We start from the raw sequence: 19583 nt of genomic DNA, 5'->3' as shown, positions 1-19583 counted from the left end.
GCCAAAGCATGGAGCATACGCTAGCCCGATTCATGAGAAAAGCAACAGCTCACAGACAGGAGGACTCTCCTTAAACCTACAACAGATGCCGAAACCCGGGATCGAACCAGGGACCTTTAGATCTTCAGTCTAATGCTCTCCCAACTGAGCTATTTCGGCACATTCTAAAGGAGAAAGCCAGCAGGTGTGTGGCGGCAAGGCGAAGGGGTCCCAGAGACATTAAAGGAGATCTAAAGTCCCAGCCTACACTTTTATTTTCAAACATCAGCATGGTAATGGCAATAGGAACAATAGGAGCAATAGTTCCCCTTGACAAACCAATGTAAGCTTGCCTCAGTAACCTCCTTTTATGTTGTGATTGCTGTTTCTCTGCTGGCCATCTATTTCCACAATTTCCTGGATTTCCGGCATGGTGTTCAGCTTCTTCTCTGCTCTTTACTTTCATTTTCTAAGGACTGCAGCTCCCATGGTACCTTGCTGCCTGCAAGCTGTGATTCCTGTACTGACTCTGCCTCCTGAAACTCCTCCTCTCAGCAAATCTGTACGTTGGAAATCAGACTCTGTGAAATGTGTGACACAGCAAAGTCTACTCACAGGGCACTGTGAATACATTTCACTGAAATCAAAAAAGAAAATGTTGGTGGATCTTCACAAAGTCAGTTTACAATATTCAAGATTGTTCAAATTCATGCGAGTAGGCTAGAAATCAATGAAGTGCAACGTGGGAAGCAATATATGGCTTTACATTTTTAAAGCTAGATAGAGGTTTTGAGGAGTCCAAATACACTGCTCTAAAGAAGCCTTAAACCAGCCGTAGTACTACCAAAGGACCAGAGTGAAGGAAAATGCTCCAAGTGTTCTCTTTTCGAAAGGAACCTTATCTAGCTGCTAACCCTCTTGCTTTTCATCTGACGTAGCCATTTTGAGCCACTTTCCCTGAAAAAGTCATACAGTTTGTAATCTTTCTTCGCTTTAAAGCTTTGCTTTTCATCTGACGTAGCCATTTTCACCCAATTTTCCTGATAAAAGGCATACAATCATACATCTTTCTTCAAACTAAAGTGAAAGGCAAAATCAAAATGACTTGCGTGTATACTGTGTCTTTTGGGACCCTGCAAGAGAAGTGACTCCGCAAGGAAATTGGTTGAATAAGTGATATTGCCTTTTCTAGGAAGGAGTGGTTATGCTTCTCATTTTGTGTGCATGGAAGAAGAAGCGGCCTGCAAACTGAGGAAGCTGAGAATCTTCATCTGCGCAATGGTAACTTTTGTCATGGAAGTCATTTCGGACCGCGAAGATACTTTTTCTGACCTGCTTCTGGTTTCTAGTCTGATGCATCAGCACGAGGAAGAAAATGTATTGGATTTTATTCATCCCATGGTTCAAAAAAGTTCTATTTACTTGCATCAAGTTGTCAAAGACTAGTTTTGGCGGCGCCGTGACTTTTAGTATCTTTCAAAGCCGGCTAAGTCTTGTTCACCCCGGAATGCATTTGATAAGTTGTTTTGCTCGGCTGCGCGCTGCCATTCCTTTCGGACACATTACATTTCCTCTGTGAAGCAGACTCTTCCACTTGGTTTGATTGGCATAATGCAGGTGAGGGCTGCAACAATGCAACATGCCAGCCTTTTTTTCCCCCAAGGCTTTCCAGCGCTATGTGGTGGTGTAACCTGGTCCTATTGAGAAGAATAGATTTTGGACATGTCCTTGCACGTTGGCTGAGAAAACCATATACTGCGGGAAATTGTACAATTGCTTTTCTGCTGCGCCCGAGACCCTAATATGCACTGAACCAGTTTCTAAACCTTGGTCTTGGTCTGCCCAGTCTTGCTGGGAAGCGTTAAACCAAAAGAAACGCAGGCAGTTGCCGAAACCCGGGATTGAACCAGGGACCTTTAGATCTTCAGTCAAACGCTCTCCCAACTGAGCTATTTCGGCTTAAGACGTGTGCTTTCCTCAGCAATTGTTGGCTACTATAAGTTGGTGTGACAGGAGCCTATGGAGAATTGAGATTTTTATGCCTATGCATGTTGCCGGAAAAGAGAAAAGGCAGCAAGATTCACGACTAAATTGCCAGGGAGACTAAGCCACCGTTCTGTCATGAGCAACAGACAGGTGAGAAGCCAAAGCATGGAGCATACGCTAGCCCGATTCATGAGAAAAGCAACAGCTCACAGACAGGTGGACTCTCCTTAAATCTACAACAGATGCTGAAACCCGGGATCGAACCAGGGACCTTTAGATCTTCAGTCTAACGCTCTCCCAACTGAGCTATTTCGGCACGTTCCAAAGGAGCAAGCCAGCAGGTGTGTGGCGGCAAGGCGAAGGGGTCCCAGAGACCTTAAAGGAGATCTAAAGTCCCAGCCTACACTTTTATTTTCAAACATCAGCATGGTAATGGCAATAGGAACAATAGGAGCAATAGTTCCCCTTGACAAACCAATGTAAGCTTGCCTCAGTAACCTCCTTTTATGTTGTGATTGCTGTTTCTCTGCTGGCCATCTATTTCCACAATTTCCTGGATTTCCGGCATGGTGTTCAGCTTCTTCTCTGCTCTTTACTTTCATTTTCTAAGGACTGCAGCTCCCATGGTACCTTGCTGCCTGCAAGCTGTGATTCCTGTACTGACTCTGCCTCCTGAAACTCCTCCTCTCAGCAAATCTGTACGTTGGAAATCAGACTCTGTGAAATGTGTGACACAGCAAAGTCTACTCACAGGGCACTGTGAATACATTTCACTGAAATCAAAAAAGAAAATGTTGGTGGATCTTCACAAAGTCAGTTTACAATATTCAAGATTGTTCAAATTCATGCGAGTAGGCTAGAAATCAATGAAATGCAACGTGGGAAGCAATATATGGCTTTACATTTTTAAAGCTAGATAGAGGTTTTGAGGAGTCCAAATACACTGCTCTAAAGAAGCCTTAAACCAGCCGTAGTACTACCAAAGGACCAGAGTGAAGGAAAATGCTCCAAGTGTTCTCTTTTCGAAAGGAACCTTATCTAGCTGCTAACCCTCTTGCTTTTCATCTGACGTAGCCATTTTGAGCCACTTTCCCTGAAAAAGTCATACAGTTTGTAATCTTTCTTCGCTTTAAAGCTTTGCTTTTCATCTGACGTAGCCATTTTTACCCAATTTTCCTGATAAAAGGCATACAATCATACATCTTTCTTCAAACTAAAGTGAAAGGCAAAATCAAAATGACTTGCGTGTATACTGTGTCTTTTGGGACCCTGCAAGAGAAGTGACTCCGCAAGGAAATTGGTTGAATAAGTGATATTGCCTTTTCTAGGAAGGAGTGGTTATGCTTCTCATTTTGTGTGTATGGAAGAAGAAGCGGCCTGCAACCTGAGGAAGCTGAGAATCTTCAGCTGCGCAATTGTAGCTTTTGTCATGGAAGTCATTTCGGACCGCGAAGATACTTTTTCTGACCTGCTTCTGGTTTTCTAGTCTGATGCATCAGCACGAGGAAGAAAATGTATTGGATTTTATTCATCCCATGGTTCAAAAAAGTTCTATTTACTTGCATCAAGTTGTCAAAGACTAGTTTTGGCAGCGCCGTGACTTTTAGTATCTTTCAAAGCCGGCTAAGTCTTGTTCACCCCGGAATGCATTTGATAAGTTGTTTTGCTCGGCTGCGCGCTGCCATTCCTTTCGGACACATTGCATTTCCTCTGTGAAGCAGACTCTTCCACTTGGTTTGATTGGCATAATGCAGGTGAGGGCTGCAACAATGCAACATGCCAGCCTTTTTTTCCCCCAAGGCTTTGCAGCGCTATGTGGTGGTGTAAACTGGTCCTATTGAGAAGAATAGATTTTGGAAATGTCCTTGCACGTTGGCTGAGAAAACCATATACTGCTGGAAGTTGTACAATTGCTTTTCTGCTGTGCCCGAGACCCTAATATGCACTGAACAAGTTTCTAAACCTTGGTCTTGGTCTGCCCAGTCTTGCCGGGAAGCGTTACACCAAAAGAAACGCAGGCAGTTGCCGAAACCCGGAATAGAACCAGGGACCTTTAGATCTTCAGTCTAACGCTCTCCCAACTGAGCTATTTCGGCTTAAGATGTGTGCTTTCCTCAGCAATTGTTGGCTACTATAAGTTGGTGTTACAGGAGCCTATGGAGAATTGAGATTTTTATGCCTATGCATGTTGCCGGAAAAGAGAAAAGGCAGCAAGATTCACGACTAAATTGCCAGTGAGACTAAGCCACCGTTCAGTCATGAGCAACAGACAGGTGAGAAGCCAATGCATGGAGCATACGCTAGCCCGATTCATGAGAAAAGCAACAGCTCACAGACAGGTGGACTCTCCTTAAACCTACAACAGATGCCGAAACCCGGGATCGAACCAGGGACCTTTAGATCTTCAGTCTAACGCTCTCCCAACTGAGCTATTTCGGCACGTTCCAAAGGAGCAAGCCAGCAGGTGTGTGGCGGCAAGGCGAAGGGGTCCCAGAGACCTTAAAGGAGATCTAAAGTCCCAGCCTACACTTTTATTTTCAAACATCAGCATGGTAATTGCAATAGGAACAATAGGAGCAATAGTTCCCCTTGACAAACCAATGTAAGCTTGCCTCAGTAACCTCCTTTTATGTTGTGATTGCTGTTTCTCTGCTGGCCATCTATTTCCACAATTTCCTGGATTTCCGGCATGGTGTTCAGCTTCTTCTCTGCTCTTTACTTTCATTTTCTAAGGACTGCAGCTCCCATGGTACCTTGCTTCCTGCAAGCTGTGATTCCTGTACTGACTCTGCCTCCTGAAACTCCTCCTCTCAGCAAATCTGTACGTTGGAATTCAGACTCTGTGAAATGTGTGACACAGCAAAGTCTACTCACAGGGCACTGTGAATACATTTCACTGAAATAAAAAAAGAAAATGTTGGTGGATCTTCACAAAGTCAGTTTACAATATTCAAGATTGTTCAAATTCATGCGAGTAGGCTAGAAATCAATGAAATGCAACGTGGGAAGCAATATATGGCTTTACATTTTTAAAGCTAGATAGAGGTTTTGAGGAGTCCAAATACACTGCTCTAAAGAAGCCTTAAACCAGCCGTAGTACTACCAAAGGACCAGAGTGAAGGAAAATGCTCCAAGTGTTCTCTTTTCGAAAGGAACCTTATCTAGCTGCTAACCCTCTTGCTTTTCATCTGACGTAGCCATTTTGAGCCACTTTCCCTGAAAAAGTCATACAGTTTGTAATCTTTCTTCGCTTTAAAGCTTTGCTTTTCATCTGACGTAGCCATTTTCACCCAATTTTCCTGATAAAAGGAATACAATCATACATCTTTCTTCAAACTAAAGTGAAAGGCAAAATCCAAATGACTTGCGTGTATACTGTGTCTTTTGGGACCCTGCAAGAGAAGTGACTCCGCAAGGAAATTGGTTGAATAAGTGATATTGCCTTTTCTAGGATGGAGTGGTTATGCTTCTCATTTTGTGTGTATGGAAGAAGAAGCGGCCTGCAACCTGAGGAAGCTGAGAATCTTCAGCTGCGCAATTGTAGCTTTTGTCATGGAAGTCATTTCGGACCGCGAAGATACTTTTTCTGACCTGCTTCTGGTTTTCTAGTCTGATGCATCAGCACGAGGAAGAAAATGTATTGGATTTTATTCATCCCATGGTTCAAAAAAGTTCTATTTACTTGCATCAAGTTGTTAAAGACTAGTTTTGGCTGCGCCGTGACTTTTAGTATCTTTCAAAGCCGGCTAAGTCTTGTTCACCCCGGAATGCATTTGATAAGTTGTTTTGCTCGGCTGCGCGCTGCCATTCCTTTCGGACACATTGCATTTCCTCTGTGAAGCAGACTCTTCCACTTGGTTTGATTGGCATAACGCAGGTGAGGGCTGCAACAATGCAACATGCCAGCCTTTTTTTCCCCCAAGGCTTTGCAGTGCTATGTGGTGGTGTAACCTGGTCCTATTGAGAAGAATAGATTTTGGACATGTCCTTGCACGTTGGCTGAGAAAACCATATACTGCGGGAAGTTGTACAATTGCTTTTCTGCTGCGCCCGATACCCTAATATGCACTGAACCAGTTTCTAAACCTTGGTCTTGGTCTGCCCAGTCTTGCCGGGAAGCGTTACACCAAAAGAAACGCAGGCAGTTGCCGAAACCCGGGATTGAACCAGGGACCTTTAGATCTTCAGTCTAACGCTCTCCCAACTGAGCTATTTCGGCTTAAGACATGTGCTTTCCTCAGCAATTGTTGGCTACTATAAGTTGGTGTGACAGGAGCCTATGGAGAATTGAGATTTTTATGCCTATGCATGTTGCCGGAAAAGAGAAAAGGCAGCAAGATTCACGACTAAATTGCTAGTGAGACTAAGCCACCGTTCTGTCATGAGCAACAGACAGGTGAGAAGCCAAAGCATGGAGCATACGCTAGCCCGATTCATGAGAAAAGCAACAGCTCACAGACAGGTGGACTCTCCTTAAACCTACAACAGATGCCGAAACCCAGGATCGAACCAGGGACCTTTAGATCTTCAATCTAACGCTCTCCCAACTGAGCTATTTCGGCACGTTCCAAAGGAGCAAGCCAGCAGGTGTGTGGCGGCAAGGCGAAGGGGTCCCAGAGACCTTAAAGGAGATCTAAAGTCCCAGCCTACACTTTTATTTTCAAACATCAGCATGGTAATTGCAATAGGAACAATAGGAGCAATAGTTCCCCTTGACAAACCAATGTAAGCTTGCCTCAGTAACCTCCTTTTATGTTGTGATTGCTGTTTCTCTGCTGGCCATCTATTTCCACAATTTCCTGGATTTCCGGCATGGTGTTCAGCTTCTTCTCTGCTCTTTACTTTCATTTTCTAAGGACTGCAGCTCCCATGGTACCTTGCTTCCTGCAAGCTGTGATTCCTGTACTGACTCTGCCTCCTGAAACTCCTCCTCTCAGCAAATCTGTACGTTGGAATTCAGACTCTGTGAAATGTGTGACACAGCAAAGTCTACTCACAGGGCACTGTGAATACATTTCACTGAAATCAAAAAAGAAAATGTTGGTGGATCTTCACAAAGTCAGTTTACAATATTCAAGATTGTTCAAATTCATGCGAGTAGGCTAGAAATCAATGAAATGCAACGTGGGAAGCAATATATGGCTTTACATTTTTAAAGCTAGATAGAGTTTTTGAGGAGTCCAAATACACTGCTCTAAAGAAGCCTTAAACCAGCCGTAGTACTACCAAAGGACCAGAGTGAAGGAAAATGCTCCAAGTGTTCTCTTTTCGAAAGGAACCTTATCTAGCTGCTAACCCTCTTGCTTTTCATCTGACGTAGCCATTTTGAGCCACTTTCCCTGAAAAAGTCATACAGTTTGTAATCTTTCTTCGCTTTAAAGCTTTGCTTTTCATCTGACGTAGCCATTTTCACCCAATTTTCCTGATAAAAGGCATACAATCATACATCTTTCTTCAAACTAAAGTGAAAGGCAAAATCCAAATGACTTGCGTGTATACTGTGTCTTTTGGGACCCTGCAAGAGAAGTGACTCCGCAAGGAAATTGGTTGAATAAGTGATATTGCCTTTTCTAGGAAGGAGTGGTTATGCTTCTCATTTTGTGTGCATGGAAGAAGAAGCGGCCTGCAACCTGAGGAAGCTGAGAATATTCAGCTGCGCAATTGTAACTTTTGTCATGGAAGTCATTTCGGACCGCGAAGATACTTTTTCTGACCTGCTTCTGGTTTCTAGTCTGATGCATCAGCACGAGGAAGAAAATGTATTGGATTTTATTCATCCCATGGTTCAAAAAAGTTCTATTTACTTGCATCAAGTTGTCAAAGACTAGTTTTGGCAGCGCCGTGACTTTTAGTATCTTTCAAAGCCGGCTAAGTCTTGTTCACCCCGGAATGCATTTGATAAGTTGTTTTGCTCGGCTGCGCGCTGCCATTCCTTTCGGACACATTGCATTTCCTCTGTGAAGCAGACTCTTCCACTTGGTTTGATTGGCATAACGCAGGTGAGGGCTGCAACAATGCAACATGCCAGCCTTTTTTTCCCCCAAGGCTTTGCAGTGCTATGTGGTGGTGTAACCTGGTCCTATTGAGTAGAATAGATTTTGGACATGTCCTTGCACGTTGGCTGAGAAAACCATATACTGCGGGAAGTTGTACAATTGCTTTTCTGCTGCGCCCGAGACCCTAATATGCACTGAACCAGTTTCTAAACCTTGGTCTTGGTCTGCCCAGTCTTGCCGGGAAGCGTTACACCAAAAGAAACGCAGGCAGTTGCCGAAACCCAGGATTGAACCAGGAACCTTTAGATCTTCAGTCTAACGCTCTCCCAACTGAGCTATTTCGGCTTAAGATGTGTGCTTTCCTCAGCAATTGTTGGCTACTATAAGTTGGTGTGACAGGAGCCTATGGAGAATTGAGATTTTTATGCCTATGCATGTTGCCGGAAAAGAGAAAAGGCAGCAAGATTCACGACTAAATTGCCAGTGAGACTAAGCCACCGTTCTGTCATGAGCAACAGACAGGTGAGAAGCCAAAGAATGGAGCATACGCTAGCCCGATTCATGAGAAAAGCAACAGCTCACAGACAGGTGGACTCTCCTTAAACCTACAACAGATGCCGAAACCCGGGATCGAACCAGGGACCTTTAGATCTTCAGTCTAACGCTCTCCCAACTGAGTTATTTCGGCACGTTCCAAATGAGCAAGCCAGCAGGTGTGTGGCGGTAAGGCGAAGGGGTCCCAGAGACCTTAAAGGAGATCTAAAGTCCCAGCCTAAACTTTTATTTTCAAACATCAGCATGGTAATGGCAATAGGAACAATAGGAGCAATAGTTCCCCTTGACAAACCAATGTAAGCTTGCCTCAGTAACCTCCTTTTATGTTGTGATTGCTGTTTCTCTGCTGGCCATCTATTTCCACAATTTCCTGGATTTCCGGCATGGTGTTCAGCTTCTTCTCTGCTCTTTACTTTCATTTTCTAAGGACTGCAGCTCCCATGGTACCTTGCTGCCTGCAAGCTGTGATTCCTGTACTGACTCTGCCTCCTGAAACTCCTCCTCTCAGCAAATCTGTACGTTGGAAATCAGACTCTGTGAAATGTGTGACACAGCAAAGTCTATTCACAGGGCACTGTGAATACATTTCACTGAAATCAAAAAAGAAAATGTTGGTGGATCTTCACAAAGTCAGTTTACAATATTCAAGATTGTTCAAATTCATGCGAGTAGGCTAGAAATCAATGAAATGCAACGTGGGAAGCAATATATGGCTTTACATTTTTAAAGCTAGATAGAGGTTTTGAGGAGTCCAAATACACTGCTCTAAAGAAGCCTTAAACCAGCCGTAGTACTACCAAAGGACCAGAGTGAAGGAAAATGCTCCAAGTGTTCTCTTTTCGAAAGGAACCTTATCTAGCTGCTAACCCTCTTGCTTTTCATCTGACGTAGCCATTTTGAGCCACTTTCCCTGAAAAAGTCATACAGTTTGTAATCTTTCTTCGCTTTAAAGCTTTGCTTTTCATCTGACGTAGCCATTTTCACCCAATTTTCCTGATAAAAGGCATACAATCATACATCTTTCTTCAAACTAAAGTGAAAGGCAAAATCAAAATGACTTGCGTGTATACTGTGTCTTTTGGGACCCTGCAAGAGAAGTGACTCCGCAAGGAAATTGGTTGAATAAGTGATATTGCCTTTTCTAGGAAGGAGTGGTTATGCTTCTCATTTTGTGTGCATGGAAGAAGAAGCGGCCTGCAACCTGAGGAAGCTGAGAATCTTCAGCTGCGCAATTGTAGCTTTTGTCATGGAAGTCATTTCGGACCGCGAAGATACTTTTTCTGACCTGCTTCTGGTTTCTAGTCTAATGCAACAGCACGAGGAAGAAAATGTATTGGATTTTATTCATCCCATGGTTCAAAAAAGTTCTATTTACTTGCATCAAGTTGTCAAAGACTAGTTTTGGCGGCGCCGTGACTTTTAGTATCTTTCAAAGCCGGCTAAGTCTTGTTCACCCCGGAATGCATTTGATAAGTTGTTTTGCTCGGCTGCGCACTGCCATTCCTTTCGGACACATTGCATTTCCTCTGTGAAGCAGACTCTTCCACTTGGTTTGATTGGCATAATGCAGGTGAGGGCTGCAACAATGCAACATGCCAGCCTTTTTTTCCCCCAAGGGTTTGCAGCGCTATGTGGTGGTGTTACCTGGTCCTATTGAGAAGAATAGATTTTGGACATGTCCTTGCACGTTGGCTGAGAAAACCATATACTGCGGGAAGTTGTACAATTGCTTTTCTGCTGCGCCCGAGACCCTAATATGCACTGACCCAGTTTCTAAACCTTGGTCTTGGTCTTGGTCTGCCCAGTCTTGCCGGGAAGCGTTACACCAAAACAAACACAGGCAGTTGCCGAAACCCGGGATTGAACCAGGGACCTTTAGATCTTCAGTCTAACGCTCTCCCAACTGAGCTATTTCGGCTTAAGACGTGTGCGTTCCTCAGCAATTGTTGGCTACTATAAGTTGGTGTGACAGGAGCCTATGGAGAATTGAGATTTTTATGCCTATGCATGTTGCCGGAAAAGAGAAAAGGCAGCAAGATTCACAACTAAATTGCCAGGGAGACTAAGCCACCGTTCTGTCATGAGCAACAGACAGGTGAGAAGCCAAAGCATGGAGCATACGCTAGCCCGATTCATGAGAAAAGCAACAGCTCACAGACAGGTGGACTCTCCTTAAATCTACAACAGATGCCGAAACCCGGGATCGAACCAGGGACCTTTAGATCTTCAGTCTAACGCTCTCCCAACTGAGTTATTTCGGCACGTTCCAAATGAGCAAGCCAGCAGGTGTGTGGCGGTAAGGCGAAGGGGTCCCAGAGACCTTAAAGGAGATCTAAAGTCCCAGCCTAAACTTTTATTTTCAAACATCAGCATGGTAATGGCAATAGGAACAATAGGAGCAATAGTTCCCCTTGACAAACCAATGTAAGCTTGCCTCAGTAACCTCCTTTTATGTTGTGATTGCTGTTTCTCTGCTGGCCATCTATTTCCACAATTTCCTGGATTTCCGGCATGGTGTTCAGCTTCTTCTCTGCTCTTTACTTTCATTTTCTAAGGACTGCAGCTCCCATGGTACCTTGCTGCCTGCAAGCTGTGATTCCTGTACTGACTCTGCCTCCTGAAACTCCTCCTCTCAGCAAATCTGTACGTTGGAAATCAGACTCTGTGAAATGTGTGACACAGCAAAGTCTATTCACAGGGCACTGTGAATACATTTCACTGAAATCAAAAAAGAAAATGGTGGATCTTCACAAAGTCAGTTTACAATATTCAAGATTGTTCAAATTCATGCGAGTAGGCTAGAAATCAATGAAATGCAACGTGGGAAGCAATATATGGCTTTACATTTTTAAAGCTAGATAGAGGTTTTGAGGAGTCCAAATACACTGCTCTAAAGAAGCCTTAAACCAGCCGTAGTACTACCAAAGGACCAGAGTGAAGGAAAATGCTCCAAGTGTTCTCTTTTCGAAAGGAACCTTATCTAGCTGCTAACCCTCTTGCTTTTCATCTGACGTAGCCATTTTGAGCCACTTTCCCTGAAAAAGTCATACAGTTTGTAATCTTTCTTCGCTTTAAAGCTTTGCTTTTCATCTGACGTAGCCATTTTCACCCAATTTTCCTGATAAAAGGCATACAATCATACATCTTTCTTCAAACTAAAGTGAAAGGCAAAATCAAAATGACTTGCGTGTATACTGTGTCTTTTGGGACCCTGCAAGAGAAGTGACTCCGCAAGGAAATTGGTTGAATAAGTGATATTGCCTTTTCTAGGAAGGAGTGGTTATGCTTCTCATTTTGTGTGTATGGAAGAAGAAGCGGCCTGCAACCTGAGGAAGCTGAGAATCTTCAGCTGCGCAATTGTAGCTTTTGTCATGGAAGTCATTTCGGACCGCGAAGATACTTTTTCTGACCTGCTTCTGGTTTTCTAGTCTGATGCATCAGCACGAGGAAGAAAATGTATTGGATTTTATTCATCCCATGGTTCAAAAAAGTTCTATTTACTTGCATCAAGTTGTCAAAGACTAGTTTTGGCTGCGCCGTGACTTTTAGTATCTTTCAAAGCCGGCTAAGTCTTGTTCACCCAGGAATGCATTTGATAAGTTGTTTTGCTCGGCTGCGCGCTGCCATTCCTTTCGGACACATTGCATTTCCTCTGTGAAGCAGACTCTTCCACTTGGTTTGATTGGCATAATGCAGGTGAGGGCTGCAACAATGCAAAATGCCTGCCTTTTTTTCCCCCAAGGCTTTGCAGCGCTATGTGGTGGTGTAACCTGGTCCTATTGAGAAGAATAGATTTTGGAAATGTCCTTGCACGTTGGCTGAGAAAACCATATACTGCGGGAAGTTGTACAATTGCTTTTCTGCTGTGCCCGAGACCCTAATATGCACTGAACCAGTTTCTAAACCTTGGTCTTGGTCTGCCCAGTCTTGCCGGGAAGCGTTACACCAAAAGAAACGCAGGCAGTTGCCGAAACCCGGAACAGAACCAGGGACCTTTAGATCTTCAGTCTAACGCTCTCCCAACTGAGCTATTTCGGCTTAAGACGTGTGCTTTCCTCAGCAATTGTTGGCTACTATAAGTTGGTGTTACAGGAGCCTATGGAGAATTGAGATTTTTATGCCTATGCATGTTGCCGGAAAAGAGAAAAGGCAGCAAGATTCACGACTAAATTGCCAGTGAGACTAAGCCACCGTTCTGTCATGAGCAACAGACAGGTGAGAAGCCAAAGCATGGAGCATACGCTAGCCCGATTCATGAGAAAAGCAACAGCTCACAGACAGGTGGACTCTCCTTAAACCTACAACAGATGCCGAAACCCGGGATCGAACCAGGGACCTTTAGATCTTCAGTCTAACGCTCTCCCAACTGAGCTATTTCGGCACATTCCAAAGGAGCAAGCCAGCAGGTGTGTGGCGGCAAGGCGAAGGGGTCCCAGAGACCTTAAAGGAGATCTAAAGTCCCAGCCTACACTTTTATTTTCAAACATCAGCATGGTAATGGCAATAGGAACAATAGGAGCAATAGTTCCCCTTGACAAACCAATGTAAGCTTGCGTCAGTAACCTCCTTTTATGTTGTGATTGCTGTTTCTCTGCTGGCCATCTATTTCCACAATTTCCTGGATTTCCGGCATGGTGTTCAGCTTCTTCTCTGCTCTTTACTTTCATTTTCTAAGGACTGCAGCTCCCATGGTACTTTGCTGCCTGCAAGCTGTGATTCCTGTACTGACTCTGCCTCCTGAAACTCCTCCTCTCAGCAAATCTGTACGTTGGAAATCAGACTCTGTGAAATGTGTGACACAGAAAAGTCTACTCACAGGGCACTGTGAATACATTTCACTGAAATCAAAAAAGAAAATGTTGGTGGATCTTCACAAAGTCAGTTTACAATATTCAAGATTGTTCAAATTCATGCGAGTAGGCTAGAAATCAATGAAATGCAACGTGGGAAGCAATATATGGCTTTACATTTTTAAAGCTAGATAGAGGTTTTGAGGAGTCCAAATACACTGCTCTAAAGAAGCCTTAAACCAGCCGTAGTACTACCAAAGGACCAGAGTGAAGGAAAATGCTCCAAGTGTTCTCTTTTCGAAAGGAACCTTATCTAGCTGCTAACCCTCTTGCTTTTCATCTGACGTAGCCATTTTGAGCCACTTTCCCTGAAAAAGTCATACAGTTTGTAATCTTTCTTCGCTTTAAAGCTTTGCTTTTCATCTGACGTAGCCATTTTCACCCAATTTTCCTGATAAAAGGAATACAATCATACATCTTTCTTCAAACTAAAGTGAAAGGCAAAATCCAAATGACTTGCGTGTATACTGTGTCTTTTGGGACCCTGCAAGAGAAGTGACTCCGCAAGGAAATTGGTTGAATAAGTGATATTGCCTTTTCTAGGAAGGAGTGGTTATGCTTCTCATTTTGTGTGTATGGAAGAAGAAGCGGCCTGCAACCTGAGGAAGCTGAGAATCTTCAGCTGCGCAATTGTAGCTTTTGTCATGGAAGTCATTTCGGACCGCGAAGATACTTTTTCTGACCTGCTTCTGGTTTTCTAGTCTGATGCATCAGCACGAGGAAGAAAATGTATTGGATTTTATTCATCCCATGGTTCAAAAAAGTTCTATTTACTTGCATCAAGTTGTCAAAGACTAGTTTTGGCTGCGCCGTGACTTTTAGTATCTTTCAAAGCCGGCTAAGTCTTGTTCACCCCGGAATGCATTTGATAAGTTGTTTTGCTCGGCTGCGCGCTGCCATTCCTTTCGGACACATTGCATTTCCTCTGTGAAGCAGACTCTTCCACTTGGTTTGATTGGCATAACGCAGGTGAGGGCTGCAACAATGCAACATGCCAGCCTTTTTTTCCCCCAAGGCTTTGCAGCGCTATGTGGTGGTGTAACCTGGTCCTATTGAGAAGAATAGATTTTGGACATGTCCTTGCACGTTGGCTGAGAAAACCATATACTGCGGGAAGTTGTACAATTGCTTTTCTGCTGCGCCCGAGACCCTAATATGCACTGAACCAGTTTCTAAACCTTGGTCTTGGTCTGCCCAGTCTTGCCGGGAAGCGTTACACCAAAAGAAACGGAGGCAGTTGCCGAAACCCGGGATTTAACCAGGGACCTTTAGATCTTCAGTCTAACGCTCTCCCAACTGAGCTATTTCGGCTTAAGACATGTGCTTTCCTCAGCAATTGTTGGCTACTATAAGTTGGTGTGACAGGAGCCTATGGAGAATTGAGATTTTTATGCCTATGCATGTTGCCGGAAAAGAGAAAAGGCAGCAAGATTCACGACTAAATTGCTAGTGAGACTAAGCCACCGTTCTGTCATGAGCAACAGACAGGTGAGAAGCCAAAGCATGGAGCATACGCTAGCCCGATTCATGAGAAAAGCAACAGCTCACAGACAGGTGGACTCTCCTTAAACCTACAACAGATGCCGAAACCCGGGATCGAACCAGGGACCTTTAGATCTTCAGTCTAACGCTCTCCCAACTGAGCTATTTCGGCACGTTCCAAAGGAGCAAGCCAGCAGGTGTGTGGCGGCAAGGCGAAGGGGTCCCAGAGACCTTAAAGGAGATCTAAAGTCCCAGCCTACACTTTTATTTTCAAACATCAGCATGGTAATTGCAATAGGAACAATAGGAGCAATAGTTCCCCTTGACAAACCAATGTAAGCTTGCCTCAGTAACCTCCTTTTATGTTGTGATTGCTGTTTCTCTGCTGGCCATCTATTTCCACAATTTCCTGGATTTCCGGCATGGTGTTCAGCTTCTTCTCTGCTCTTTACTTTCATTTTCTAAGGACTGCAGCTCCCATGGTACCTTGCTTCCTGCAAGCTGTGATTCCTGTACTGACTCTGCCTCCTGAAACTCCTCCTCTCAGCAAATCTGTACGTTGGAATTCAGACTCTGTGAAATGTGTGACACAGCAAAGTCTACTCACAGGGCACTGTGAATACATTTCACTGAAATCAAAAAAGAAAATGTTGGTGGATCTTCACAAAGTCAGTTTACAATATTCAAGATTGTTCAAATTCATGCGAGTAGGCTAGAAATCAATGAAATGCAACGTGGGAAGCAATATATGGCTTTACATTTTTAAAGCTAGATAGAGGTTTTGAGGAGTCCAAATACACTGCTCTAAAGAAGCCTTAAACCAGCCGTAGTACTACCAAAGGACCAGAGTGAAGGAAAATGCTCCAAGTGTTCTCTTTTCGAAAGGAACCTTATCTAGCTGCTAACCCTCTTGCTTTTCATCTGACGTAGCCATTTTGAGCCACTTTCCCTGAAAAAGTCATACAGTTTGTAATCTTTCTTCGCTTTAAAGCTTTGCTTTTCATCTGACGTAGCCATTTTCACCCAATTTTCCTGATAAAAGGAATACAATCATACATCTTTCTTCAAACTAAAGTGAAAGGCAAAATCCAAATGACTTGCTTGTATACTGTGTCTTTTGGGACCCTGCAAGAGAAGTGACTCCGCAAGGAAATTGGTTGAATAAGTGATATTGCCTTTTCTAGGAAGGAGTGGTTATGCTTCTCATTTTGTGTGTATGGAAGAAGAAGCGGCCTGCAACCTGAGGAAGCTGAGAATCTTCAGCTGCGCAATTGTAGCTTTTGTCATGGAAGTCATTTCGGACCGCGAAGATACTTTTTCTGACCTGCTTCTGGTTTTCTAGTCTGATGCATCAGCACGAGGAAGAAAATGTATTGGATTTTATTCATCCCATGGTTCAAAAAAGTTCTATTTACTTGCATCAAGTTGTTAAAGACTAGTTTTGGCTGCGCCGTGACTTTTAGTATCTTTCAAAGCCGGCTAAGTCTTGTTCACCCCGGAATGCATTTGATAAGTTGTTTTGCTCGGCTGCGCGCTGCCATTCCTTTCGGACACATTGCATTTCCTCTGTGAAGCAGACTCTTCCACTTGGTTTGATTGGCATAACGCAGGTGAGGGCTGCAACAATGCAACATGCCAGCCTTTTTTTCCCCCAAGGCTTTGCAGCGCTATGTGGTGGTGTAACCTGGTCCTATTGAGAAGAATAGATTTTGGACATGTCCTTGCACGTTGGCTGAGAAAACCATATACTGCGGGAAGTTGTACAATTGCTTTTCTGCTGCGCCCGACACCCTAATATGCACTGAACCAGTTTCTAAACCTTGGTCTTGGTCTGCCCAGTCTTGCCGGGAAGCGTTACACCAAAAGAAACGGAGGCAGTTGCCGAAACCCGGGATTGAACCAGGGACCTTTAGATCTTCAGTCTAACGCTCTCCCAACTGAGCTATTTCGGCTTAAGACATGTGCTTTCCTCAGGAATTGTTGGCTACTATAAGTTGGTGTGACAGGAGCCTATGGAGAATTGAGATTTTTATGCCTATGCATGTTGCCGGAAAAGAGAAAAGGCAGCAAGATTCATGACTAAATTGCTAGTGAGACTAAGCCACCGTTCTGTCATGAGCAACAGACAGGTGAGAAGCCAAAGCATGGAGCATACGCTAGCCCGATTCATGAGAAAAGCAACAGCTCACAGACAGGTGGACTCTCCTTAAACCTACAACAGATGCCGAAACCCGGGATCGAACCAGGGACCTTTAGATCTTCAGTCTAACGCTCTCCCAACTGAGCTATTTCGGCACGTTCCAAAGGAGCAAGCCAGCAGGTGTGTGGCGGCAAGGCGAAGGGGTCCCAGAGACCTTAAAGGAGATCTAAAGTCCCAGCCTACACTTTTATTTTCAAACATCAGCATGGTAATTGCAATAGGAACAATAGGAGCAATAGTTCCCCTTGACAAACCAATGTAAGCTTGCCTCAGTAACCTCCTTTTATGTTGTGATTGCTGTTTCTCTGCTGGCCATCTATTTCCACAATTTCCTGGATTTCCGGCATGGTGTTCAGCTTCTTCTCTGCTCTTTACTTTCATTTTCTAAGGACTGCAGCTCCCATGGTACCTTGCTTCCTGCAAGCTGTGATTCCTGTACTGACTCTGCCTCCTGAAACTCCTCCTCTCAGCAAATCTGTACGTTGGAATTCAGACTCTGTGAAATGTGTGACACAGCAAAGTCTACTCACAGGGCACTGTGAATACATTTCACTGAAATCAAAAAAGAAAATGTTGGTGGATCTTCACAAAGTCAGTTTACAATATTCAAGATTGTTCAAATTCATGCGAGTAGGCTAGAAATCAATGAAATGCAACGTGGGAAGCAATATATGGCTTTACATTTTTAAAGCTAGATAGAGGTTTTGAGGAGTCCAAATACACTGCTCTAAAGAAGCCTTAAACCAGCCGTAGTACTACCAAAGGACCAGAGTGAAGGAAAATGCTCCAAGTGTTCTCTTTTCGAAAGGAACCTTATCTAGCTGCTAACCCTCTTGCTTTTCATCTGACGTAGCCATTTTGAGCCACTTTCCCTGAAAAAGTCATACAGTTTGTAATCTTTCTTCGCTTTAAAGCTTTGCTTTTCATCTGACGTAGCCATTTTCACCCAATTTTCCTGATAAAAGGAATACAATCATACATCTTTCTTCAAACTAAAGTGAAAGGCAAAATCCAAATGACTTGCGTGTATACTGTGTCTTTTGGGACCCTGCAAGAGAAGTGACTCCGCAAGGAAATTGGTTGAATAAGTGATATTGCCTTTTCTAGGAAGGAGTGGTTATGCTTCTCATTTTGTGTGTATGGAAGAAGAAGCGGCCTGCAACCTGAGGAAGCTGAGAATCTTCAGCTGCGCAATTGTAGCTTTTGTCATTGAAGTCATTTCGGACCGCGAAGATACTTTTTCTGACCTGCTTCTGGTTTTCTAGTCTGATGCATCAGCACGAGGAAGAAAATGTATTGGATTTTATTCATCCCATGGTTCAAAAAAGTTCTATTTACTTGCATCAAGTTGTCAAAGACTAGTTTTGGCTGCGCCGTGACTTTTAGTATCTTTCAAAGCCGGCTAAGTCTTGTTCACCCCGGAATGCATTTGATAAGTTGTTTTGCTCGGCTGCGCGCTGCCATTCCTTTCGGACACATTGCATTTCCTCTGTGAAGCAGACTCTTCCACTTGGTTTGATTGGCATAACGCAGGTGAGGGCTGCAACAATGCAACATGCCAGCCTTTTTTTCCCCCAAGGCTTTGCAGCGCTATGTGGTGGTGTAACCTGGTCCTATTGAGAAGAATAGATTTTGGACATGTCCTTGCACGTTGGCTGAGAAAACCATATACTGCGGGAAGTTGTACAATTGCTTTTCTGCTGCGCCCGAGACCCTAATATGCACTGAACCAGTTTCTAAACCTTGGTCTTGGTCTGCCCAGTCTTGCCGGGAAGCGTTACACCAAAAGAAACGGAGGCAGTTGCCGAAACCCGGGATTGAACCAGGGACCTTTAGATCTTCAGTCTAACGCTCTCCCAACTGAGCTATTTCGGCTTAAGACATGTGCTTTCCTCAGCAATTGTTGGCTACTATAAGTTGGTGTGACAGGAGCCTATGGAGAATTGAGATTTTTATGCCTATGCATGTTGCCGGAAAAGAGAAAAGGCAGCAAGATTCACGACTAAATTGCTAGTGAGACTAAGCCACCGTTCTGTCATGAGCAACAGACAGGTGAGAAGCCAAAGCATGGAGCATACGCTAGCCCGATTCATGAGAAAAGCAACAGCTCACAGACAGGTGGACTCTCCTTAAACCTACAACAGATGCCGAAACCCGGGATCGAACCAGGGACCTTTAGATCTTCAGTCTAACGCTCTCCCAACTGAGCTATTTCGGCACGTTCCAAAGGAGCAAGCCAGCAGGTGTGTGGCGGCAAGGCGAAGGGGTCCCAGAGACCTTAAAGGAGATCTAAAGTCCCAGCCTACACTTTTATTTTCAAACATCAGCATGGTAATTGCAATAGGAACAATAGGAGCAATAGTTCCCCTTGACAAACCAATGTAAGCTTGCCTCAGTAACCTCCTTTTATGTTGTGATTGCTGTTTCTCTGCTGGCCATCTATTTCCACAATTTCCTGGATTTCCGGCATGGTGTTCAGCTTCTTCTCTGCTCTTTACTTTCATTTTCTAAGGACTGCAGCTCCCATGGTACCTT

At 44.0% G+C, this 19583-nt stretch overlaps 10 non-coding genes across 10 annotated transcripts; all 10 read right to left on the bottom strand.

The window, feature by feature from the left end:
- Positions 1-86: 86 nt before the first annotated feature.
- Positions 87-159, bottom strand: TRNAF-GAA (transfer RNA phenylalanine (anticodon GAA)). Its single transcript has one exon. It is a non-coding gene; the product is annotated as a tRNA-Phe (tRNA).
- A 4172-nt stretch (positions 160-4331) lies between these two features.
- On the bottom strand, positions 4332-4404 carry TRNAF-GAA (transfer RNA phenylalanine (anticodon GAA)). Its single transcript has one exon. It is a non-coding gene; the product is annotated as a tRNA-Phe (tRNA).
- Positions 4405-6111: 1707 nt separating this feature from the next.
- Positions 6112-6184, bottom strand: TRNAF-GAA (transfer RNA phenylalanine (anticodon GAA)). Its single transcript has one exon. It is a non-coding gene; the product is annotated as a tRNA-Phe (tRNA).
- Positions 6185-10361: 4177 nt separating this feature from the next.
- On the bottom strand, positions 10362-10434 carry TRNAF-GAA (transfer RNA phenylalanine (anticodon GAA)). Its single transcript has one exon. It is a non-coding gene; the product is annotated as a tRNA-Phe (tRNA).
- A 2390-nt stretch (positions 10435-12824) lies between these two features.
- Positions 12825-12897, bottom strand: TRNAF-GAA (transfer RNA phenylalanine (anticodon GAA)). The gene has a single exon. It is a non-coding gene; the product is annotated as a tRNA-Phe (tRNA).
- A 2050-nt stretch (positions 12898-14947) lies between these two features.
- TRNAF-GAA (transfer RNA phenylalanine (anticodon GAA)) lies at positions 14948-15020 on the bottom strand. Its single transcript has one exon. It is a non-coding gene; the product is annotated as a tRNA-Phe (tRNA).
- Positions 15021-16727: 1707 nt separating this feature from the next.
- TRNAF-GAA (transfer RNA phenylalanine (anticodon GAA)) lies at positions 16728-16800 on the bottom strand. The gene has a single exon. It is a non-coding gene; the product is annotated as a tRNA-Phe (tRNA).
- Positions 16801-17070: 270 nt separating this feature from the next.
- On the bottom strand, positions 17071-17143 carry TRNAF-GAA (transfer RNA phenylalanine (anticodon GAA)). The gene has a single exon. It is a non-coding gene; the product is annotated as a tRNA-Phe (tRNA).
- A 1707-nt stretch (positions 17144-18850) lies between these two features.
- Positions 18851-18923, bottom strand: TRNAF-GAA (transfer RNA phenylalanine (anticodon GAA)). The gene has a single exon. It is a non-coding gene; the product is annotated as a tRNA-Phe (tRNA).
- Positions 18924-19193: 270 nt separating this feature from the next.
- Positions 19194-19266, bottom strand: TRNAF-GAA (transfer RNA phenylalanine (anticodon GAA)). Its single transcript has one exon. It is a non-coding gene; the product is annotated as a tRNA-Phe (tRNA).
- Between the last annotated feature and the right edge of the window lie 317 nt (positions 19267-19583).

This window comes from Staurois parvus, unplaced genomic scaffold (genome assembly GCF_062004578.1).
Source record: "Staurois parvus isolate SC_StPar_1 unplaced genomic scaffold, SC_StPar_1.0 ptg000126l, whole genome shotgun sequence".
In the NCBI taxonomy this organism is placed as follows: domain Eukaryota; kingdom Metazoa; phylum Chordata; class Amphibia; order Anura; family Ranidae; genus Staurois; species Staurois parvus.
This window is presented reverse-complemented; position numbering and strand designations above follow the sequence as displayed.